Source organism: Triticum urartu, chromosome 4A, assembly GCF_056163025.1.
Source record: "Triticum urartu cultivar PI428250 chromosome 4A, HENAU_Tu73, whole genome shotgun sequence".
Lineage (NCBI taxonomy): Eukaryota > Viridiplantae > Streptophyta > Magnoliopsida > Poales > Poaceae > Triticum > Triticum urartu.
The window spans coordinates 544,811,456-544,820,789 of NC_141876.1; the positions used below are offsets into that span (position 1 = coordinate 544,811,456).

Below are 9,334 nucleotides of genomic sequence, written 5' to 3' on the forward strand. Positions count from 1 at the left end.
AAAATAATTGCAAACAAAACTCCCCCGGGACTATTGTTAGTTGGAGGCACTCGTTGTTTCGAGCAAGCCATGGATTGATGCTTGTTGGTGGAGGGGGAGTATAAACTTTACCATTCTGTTTGGGAACCGCCTATAATGTGTGTAGCATGGAAGATATCGCCATCTCTTGGTTGTTATGTTGACAATGAAGGTATACCGCTCAAAATATTATTCATATCTATTTCAAAACCGAGCTCTGGCACCTCTACAAATCCCTGCTTCCCTCTACGAAGGGCCTGTCTATTTAATTTTATGCTAAGTCATCATCCTCTTATTAAAAAGCATCAGTTGGAGAGCACCACTGTCATGTGCATTCATTACTGTTAGTTTACATTGAGTATGACTTGACTGGATCTCTTTTACCATGAATTACAATGTCTAGTCAGTCCTTGATCTTTAAAGGTGCTCTGCATTTATGTTTTGCGGTCTCAGAAAGGGCTAACGAGATACCATCTTGTTATATCATATCATGATTGTTTTGAGAAAGTGTTGTCATCCGAGATTTATTATTATTGCTAGCTAGTTGATTATGCCATTGATATGAGTAAACATGAGACCTAAGTGTTATTGTGAATATGGTTAGTTCATAATATTTGCTGAAAACGCGAATCTTGGCTTTACATATTTACAACAACAAGAGCAAACAAAGTTTGTAAAAGTTTTTCTTTATCACTTTCAGTTTATCAACTGAATTGCTTGAGGACAAGCAAAGGTTTAAGCTTGGGGGAGTTGATAGCTCTCCGTCGTATCTACTTTTTCAAACACTTTTGCCATTGTTTTGGACTCTAATTTGCATGATTTGAATGGAACTAACCCGGATTGACACTGCTTTCAGCAGAATTGCCATGGTGTTATTTTTGTGCAGAAATAAAATTTCTCGGAATGACCTGAAAATCAACGAAGAATTATTTTGGAATATATAAAAAATACTGGAAGAAGAATCCACGTCAGGGGGCCTCCACCTTTCCATGAGGGTGGGGGCACGCCCTACCCCCTGGGCGCGCCCCCCTGCCTCGTGGGCCCCCTGACGCTCCACCGACCTCAACCTTGACTCCATATATTCGCTTTCAGGGAGAAAAAAATCAAGGAGAAGGATTCATCGTGTTTTACGATACGGAGCCGCCGCCAAGCCCTAAACTCTATCGGGAGGGCTGATCTGGAGTCCGTTCGGGGCTCCGGAGAGGGGAATCCGTCGCCATCGTCATCATCAACCATCCTCCATCACCAATTTCATAATGATCACCTCCGTGCGTGAGTAATTCCATCGTAGGCTTGCTGGATGGTGATGGGTTGGATGAGATTTATCATGTAATCGAGTTAGTTTTGTTAGGGTTTGAGACCCTAGTATCCACTATGTTCTGAGATTGATGTTGCTACGACTTTGCTATGCTTAATGCTTGTCACTAGGGCCCGAGTGCCATGATTTCAGATCTGAACCTATTATGTTTTCATCAATATATGAGAGTTCTTGATCCTATCTTGCAAGTCTATAGTCACCTACTATGTGTTATGATCCGGCAACCCCGAAGTGACAATAATCGGGACCACTCCTGGTGATGACCGTAGTTTGAGGAGTTCATGTATTCACTATGTGTTAATGCTTTGGTCCCGTACTCTATTAAAAGGAGGCCTTAATATCCCTTAGTTTCCGTAAGGACCCTGCTGCCACGGGAGGGTAGGACAAAAGATGTCATGCAAGTTCTTTTCCATAAGCACGTATGACTATATTCGGAATACATGCCTACATTACATTGATGAACTGGATCTAGTTCTGTGTCACCCTCGGTTATGACTGTTACATGATGAATCGCATCCGGCATAATTCTCTATCACCGATCCATTGCCTACGAGCTTTCCATACATTGTTCTTCGCTCATTTACTTTTTCGTTGCTATTGTTATCATCACTACAAAAGACCAAAAATATTACTTTTTCTACCATTACCTTTTGCTACCGTTACCACTACTATCATATTACTTTGCTACTAAATACCTTGCTGCAGATATTAAGTTTCTAGGTGTGGTCGAATTGACATCAGCTGCTAATACTTGAGAATATTCTTTGGTTCCCCTTGTGTCGAATCAATAGATTTGGGTTGAATACTCTACCCTCGAAAACTGTTGCGATCCCCTACACTTGTGGGTTATCAATTTCTTTGCCTCTTGCGTATCTTCAGGACTGAGAAATAGAATACCCCTTTTCTTTGGAGTTGGCTTAGGAGTTGGTTTAGGAAGTGTCCAATTATTTTCATTGGCCGGCATATTATTCAATAGAATTTCAGCTTGATCAACTGTTCTTTCCCTGAAAACACAACCAACACAACTATCCAGGTGGTCTCTGGAAGCATCGGTTAGTCCATTATAAAAGATATCAAGTATTTCATTTTTCTTGAGAGGATGATCAGGCAAAGCATTAAGTAATCGGAGAAGCCTCCCCCAAGCTTGTGGGATACTCTCTTCTTCAATTTGCACAAAATTATATATTTCCCTTAAAGTAGCTTGTTTCTTATGAGCAGGGAAATATTTAGCAGAGAAGTAGTAAATCATATCCCGGGGACTACGCACACAACCAGGATCAAGAGAATTAAACCATATCTTAACATCACCCTTTAATGAGAACGGAAATAATTTAAGGGTATAATAGTAGCGAGTTTTCTCATCATTAGTGAACAGGGTAGCTATATCATTTAATTTAGTAAGATGTGCCACAACAGTTTCAGATTCATAGCCATAGAAAGGATTAGATTCAACCAAAGTAATTAACTCAGGATCAACAGAGAAATCATAATCCTTATCAGTAATAAAGATAGGTGAAGTAGCATAAGCAGGATCATATTTCATTCTAGCATTCAGAGATTTTTCTTTCAGCTTAGCTAATAGTTTCTTAAGATCACTTCTATCATTGCAAGCTAAGAAGTCTCTAGCAGTTTCTTCATCCATAACATAACCCTCGGGAACAACAGGCAATTCATTTCTAGGGGGAGAATCTTCATCATCACTTTCATCAATATTATCAGTTCCAATAATTTCATTCTCTCTACCCCTAGCAAGTTGTTCATCAAGAAATTCACCAAGTGGCACAGTAGTATCAAACATAGAAGTAGTATCATCATAAATATCATGCATAGCAAAAGTGGCATCATCAATAACATGCGACCTATCAAAATCAATAGCATGTGTAGGTATCGCAAGTTTACTCAAAACAGAAGGTGAATCAAGTGCAGAGCCTGATGGCAATTCCTTACCTCCCCTTGTAGTTGAGGGATAGATCTTCGTTCTTGGATCTTTCAAATTCTTCATAATGATAAGCAGATATAAATCCCAAGTGACTCAAAGAATAGAGCTATGCTCCCCGGCAACGGCGCCAGAAAATGTTCTTGATAACCCACAAGTATAGGGGGTCGCAATAGTTTTCGAGGGTAGAGTATTCAACCCAAATTTATTGATTCGACACAAGGGGAGCTAAAGAATATTCTCAAGTATTAGCAGCTGATTTGTCGATTCAACCACATCTGGAAACTTAATATCTGCAGCAAAGTGTTTAGTAGCAAAGTAATATTTTTGGGTTTTGTAGTGATTGTAATAGTAGCAACAGAAAATTAAATAAGCGAAGAACAATATATGAAAAGCTCGTAGACATTGGATCGATGATGGAGAATTATGTTGGATGCGATCGAGCATGCAACAATTATAACATAGGGTGACACAGAACTAGCTCCAGATCACCAATGTAATGTAGGCATGTATTCCGAATATAGTCATACGTGCTTATGGAAAAGAACTTGCATGACATCTTTTGTCCTACCCTCCCATGGAAGCAGGGTCCTATTGGGAACTAAGGGATATTAAGGCATCCTTTTAATATAGTACCAGACCAAAGCATTAACACATAGTGAATACATGAACTCCTCAAATTACGGTCATCACCGGTAATGGTCCCGATTATTGCCACTTCGGGGTTAACGGATCATAACACATAATAGGTGACTATAGACTTGCAAGATAGGATCAAGAGCTCACATATATTCATGAAAACATAATAGGTTCAGATCTGAAATCATGGCACTCGGGCCCTAGTGAAAAGCATTAAGCATAGCAAAGTCATAGCAACATCAATCTCAGAACATAGTGGATACTAGGGATCAAACCCTAACAAAACTAACTTGATTACATGATAAATCTCATCCAACCCATCACCGTCCAGCAAGCCTATGATGGAATTACTCACACACGGCGGTGAGCATCATGAAATTGGTGATGGAGGAAAGCTGGTGATGACGATGGCGACGGATTCCCCTCTCCGGAGCCCCGAACGGACTCCAGATCAGCCCTCCCGAGAGAGTTTAGGGCTTGGCGGCGGCTCCGTATCATAAAACACGATGAATCCTTCTCTCTGATTTTTTTCTCCCCGAAAGTGAATATATAGAGTCAAGATTGAGGTCGGTGGAGCGTCAAGGGGCCCACGAGGCAGGGGGCGCGCCCAGGGGGTAGGGCGCGCCCCCCACCCTTGTGGACAGGTGGTGGGCTCCCTGACGTGGATCTTTCTTCCAGTATATATTCCAAAATAATTCTCCATTGATTTTCAGGTCATTCCGAGAACTTTTATTTTTGCACAAAAATAACACCATGGCAATTCTATTGAAAACAACGGCAGTCCGGGTTAGTTCCATTCAAATCATGCAAGTTAGAGTCCAAAATAAGGGCAAAAGTGTTTAGAAAAGTAGATACGACGGAGACGTATCATCACTCTCGTTGGCTATCACGGGGAGCCAATCGTCCATGGCTTGGCCTCGGTGTGGCCGACGCTTCTCACATTATCCCAGCCTTCGGCCTCACGCTTCGTAAAATCTAGCTGCACCACAAAATTTTCACTCGACTTACATATAGCCCGCGCGGTTTTGTATTATTGCCAGGAAGCACGGAGCTTTGTTGTCGGTCCGCGGGCATGATGCAAATGACTCAACATTAACACTCTGCCTCTGAGTGGGAATCGCAGAATGAATTTGGAAAATTAGGAATTCAAGATAAACAAAATTTTGGCACTAATATAGATTTCAAGTTCATCGGACGTTCATGAGCTTATACGGCTATGCGCTGAAAAGCCTCCTCATTTTTCCCACTCACGGGCTCACTAATTAATCTCACATAATGGAAAAAGAAACACAAACACTCCTAGTTGCGATATGCCGGTTTGGTGGTGAGGTCGAAGCCGACCGGGAAGAGCATGTCATACAACTTCTCGTCATAGTTCGTCGACAAACGTTCTCAGTAGCTTCCCCGAGAACCCGTAATCACCGAACACATTATCCTAGGCTATATTACTATCTTCATAGTGGATAGTAACATAAGTATGGTGTCATGCAAACCTTTATTTATTAGATTATAGACTCATATTTGTGACGCTCCCGATTCAATCGTACACTAATCATACATGCAAACGTGTACGATCAAGATCAGGGACTCACGGGAAGATATCACAACACAACTCTACAAATAAAATAAGTCATACAAGCATCATATTACAAGCCAGGGGCCTCGAGGGCTCGAATACAAGAGCTCGATCATAGATGAGTCAGCTGAAGCAACATATCTGAGTACAGACATAAGTTAAACAAGTTTGCCTTAAGAAGGCTAGCACAAACTGGGATACAGATCGAAAGAGGCGCAGGCCTCCTTCCTGGGATCCTCCTAAACTACTCCTGGTCATCGGCGGCGGGTTGCACGTAGTAGTAGGCACCTCCAGTGTAGTAGGAGTCGTCGTCGATGGTAACATCTGGCTTCTGGGCTCCATCGTCTGGTCGCAGCAATCGGGTATAGAAAGGGAAAAAGAGGGAGCAAAGCAACCGTGAGTACTCATCCAAAGTACTCGCAAGCAAGGAGCTACACTACATAAGTATGCATTGGTATCAAATGGAAAAGGGGTAACATATGTGGACTGAACTGCAGAATGCCAGAATAAGAGGGGGATAGCTAGTCCTATCGAAGACTATGCTTCTGGTAACCTCCATCTTGCAACAGAAGAAGAGATTAGATGGTAAGTTCACCAAGTAACATCGCATAGCATAATCCTAACCGATGATCCTCCCCTCGTTGCCCTATGAGAGAGCGACCACCGGTTGTATCTGGCACTTGGAAGGATGTGTTTTATTAAGTATCTGATTCTAGTTGTCATAAGGTCAAGGTACAACTCCAAGTCGTCCTGTTACCGAAGATCACGACTATTCGAATAGATTAACTTCCCTGCAGGGGTGCACCACATTTCCCAACACGCTCGATCCCCTTTGTCCGGACACACTTTCCTGGGTCATGCCCGGCCTCGGAAGATCAACACGTCGCAGCCCTACCTAGGCACAACAGAGAGGTCAGCACGCCGGTCTATCCTATGGCGCAGGGGTCTGGGCCCATCGCCCATTGCACACCTGCACGTTGTGAACGCGGCCGGCAAGCAGACCTAGCCTCCCTTATACAAGAGCAGGCGTTCCAGTCCAACCCGGCGCGCGCCGCTCAGTCGCTGACATCACGAAGGCTTCGGCTGATACCACGATGCCGAGTGCCCATAACTGTCCCCGCGTAGTTGGTTAGTGCGTATAGGCCAGTAGCCAGACTCAGATCAAATACCCAGATCTCGTTAAGCGTGTTATTTTGAAGTAACCGCGAACGCCGACCAGGGCCAGGCCCACCTCTCTCCTAGGTGGTCTTCGCCTGCCCTGTCGCTCCGCCTCAAAGGAATAGTAGGGGGCCGCCGGGAACCTAGGCCCACCACTACCTGGGTGGAACCACCTGCCCCTTTAGCCCCCAACATCGGAATCACTTGCTGGTACTCAACGAGCCGACTCGACTTTAGTCACCACCTGTATAGTATGTATATATGTATGTATATACCCGTGATCACCTCCCAAGTGATCACGGCCCGATAGTATAGCACGGCAGACAGACAAGAATGTAGGGCCACTAATGATAAACTAGCGTCCTATACTAAGTATTTAGGATTGCCGGTAAGGTATCAATAGCTGTAGCAACAATGACAGGCTATGCATCAGAATAGGTTTAACGAAAAGCAGTAACATGCTACACCACTCTAATGCAAGTAGTAGAAAGAGTGTAGGCGGTATCTGGTGATCAAGGGGGGGCTTGCCTGGTTGCTCTGGCAAGAGAGAGGGGTCGTCAACACCGTAGTCGTAGTGGGTAGCAGCGGCGTCGATCTCGATGTCTAGAGAGAGAAGAGGGGGAAGAAGCAATAAATATTAAGCAAACAGATGCATAGCAATGCATGACATGACAAGTAGTGGTGCTAGGGGTGCCCTAACGCGGTATGAGGTGGTACCGGTGAAGGGGGAAAACATTCAGGAAAGTATCCCCGGTGTTTCGCATTTTCGGACAGATGAACCGGAGGGTGAAAGTTGCGTGTTCGCTATGCTAGGGATGTGTGGCGGACGAACGGGCTGCGTATCTAAATTCGTCTCGTCGTTCTGAGCAACTTTCATGTACAAAGTTTTTCCATCCAAGCTACGGTTTATTTTATATTAATTTTTAAAAGATTTAAATTAATTTTAGCATTTATTTAATTAATTTAATTTAACATTATCCAGAATAATGCATGCTGACGTCAGCAGTCAACAGGGTATTGACTTGGTCGCTGACGTGTGGGTCCCACTGGTCATTGACTTAGTTAACTAAACAAGATTAGTTAATTTAATTAAAGTTATTAGGTTAATTAATTATGCTTAATTAGATTAATTAATAGGATTAATAAATTAATTGATTGATTAATTTAATTATTACTTATTTTTTAAATTCCTTTTTTTCATTTTCGTTCTGGGGCAGGGGCCCACTAGTCAGTGGCTCTGGGGGAGCCATAGCGGGCGCGGGCGTACGGGCGCTAGCCCGACTGGGGCACTGGCCCAGGCCAGTCACGGCGAGGCTCGCCGGCCGGAGCAGTAGCAGTCAGTGGCTGCGGCGGAGCGGAAGCAAGGGGGCGAGGCCGCAGAGCGAGGGCGGCGAATATGGGAAGCGCCGGCGAGCGCGAGGCGCGGTTCGGCGGCTTCCGGCCGCAAGCGGCGGTGTGAGTGGAGCACGACCGAGAGGACTGCACGGGAGGGGCCGCAGGCGCGCGCGGGGGCACGCGGGTGCGGGACGGCGTGCACGGCAACAGGAGGGCACCAGGCGAGCAGCGCGCGGGCGACGGAGCTCGGCAGGGCGCTGGAGGTCCGGGGCGACAAGGAGCAGCAGCAGGGGCGGTGTGGTCACGAGCGGCGCGTGGGCGCGCGCGGCTGCGGGGAGCCGCGGCCAGGGAGGCTGCGCGGGGGCGTGCAGGGGAGCGCCCGGGCGACGGCGGCCATGGGCGTGGGCGGAGGGCGACTGCGGCTTCGCTCGCGGCGGCGACGACAGCTAAGAAACGGCGGCGAGGGTGCTTGAGCTCGAATCTGAGCTCGGGAATAATCGGGGAAGTGGCGGAGCTCACATTGAGCCTGCAGATGTGCTTAGTGGGCTCGGGGAAGGGCGGTGCGGGGCTCGACGCGGTGGCTTCCGGGAGGGAGGTGGCGTCCGCGAGGTGGGGGTGGGACGAGGCGGTGACGCAGCGGCAGGGCGGCGTGCGTCGACGACGGGTAGCCGAGGCGGAGGCGCTCTAGGCGGCGGCGGCAGGCAACGGGGTCGGGAGCGGCTCCGGGCTCAGGGCGGTCCGGTGAGGAGGAGGACGAGGACGGGTGGCGACCGAGCCACCGGCGACGAGGGCGGCAGGGTGGTGAGCGACGACGGGATCGATCCCGATCCAAGGGGGATCGGGGGAGTGAGGGGGAAGTGGAGACGAGCGGTTCGGGGGGAGTAGGGGTGTAGCTAGGGTTTCGGGAGGGAGTGGGGTGGATAAGGGAGCGGGGGTGGGCTGGCCGGTTGGGCCGGTGGCCTGCTGGGCCGGAGCCCGGTGAGGGGGGAGGATTTCCTTTTCTTTATTTTTGTTTTACTTTTCTTTTCTCCTTTTATTTATTTTGTTTATTTTCTGTTTCTTTTAGTTGCTGTTTATTCTAGTGTTAACAATATACCAAAGTGGCACCTAAATTGATGTTACCAATTATGCCACTGCCACATTAATTTGCTCCCCATAGTAAAATAGTTTTGTAATTAATTATTATCTAAAAGTATTTGAATAATAGTTTTTGCTACTATTTTAATCATTTTAGAGTATTCTAACATTTTATAAAAGTTTGATTTCTCCACCATAAATACCTATGCATTATTTGGCACAACCCAAACATTTAGTTTTAGTGTTTGAAAACTTTCACCGTTTGACTTGATTTTAA

At 46.0% G+C, this 9,334-nt stretch overlaps 1 long non-coding RNA gene across 1 annotated transcript; it reads right to left on the bottom strand.

Moving 5' to 3' along the window:
• Positions 1-5,526: 5,526 nt before the first annotated feature.
• Positions 5,527-8,851, bottom strand: LOC147976518 (uncharacterized). Its single transcript, XR_015602147.1, has 2 exons — positions 8,500-8,851; positions 5,527-7,248 (listed from the first exon to the last, which is right to left on the bottom strand). It is a non-coding gene; the product is annotated as an uncharacterized LOC147976518 (long non-coding RNA).
• Between the last annotated feature and the right edge of the window lie 483 nt (positions 8,852-9,334).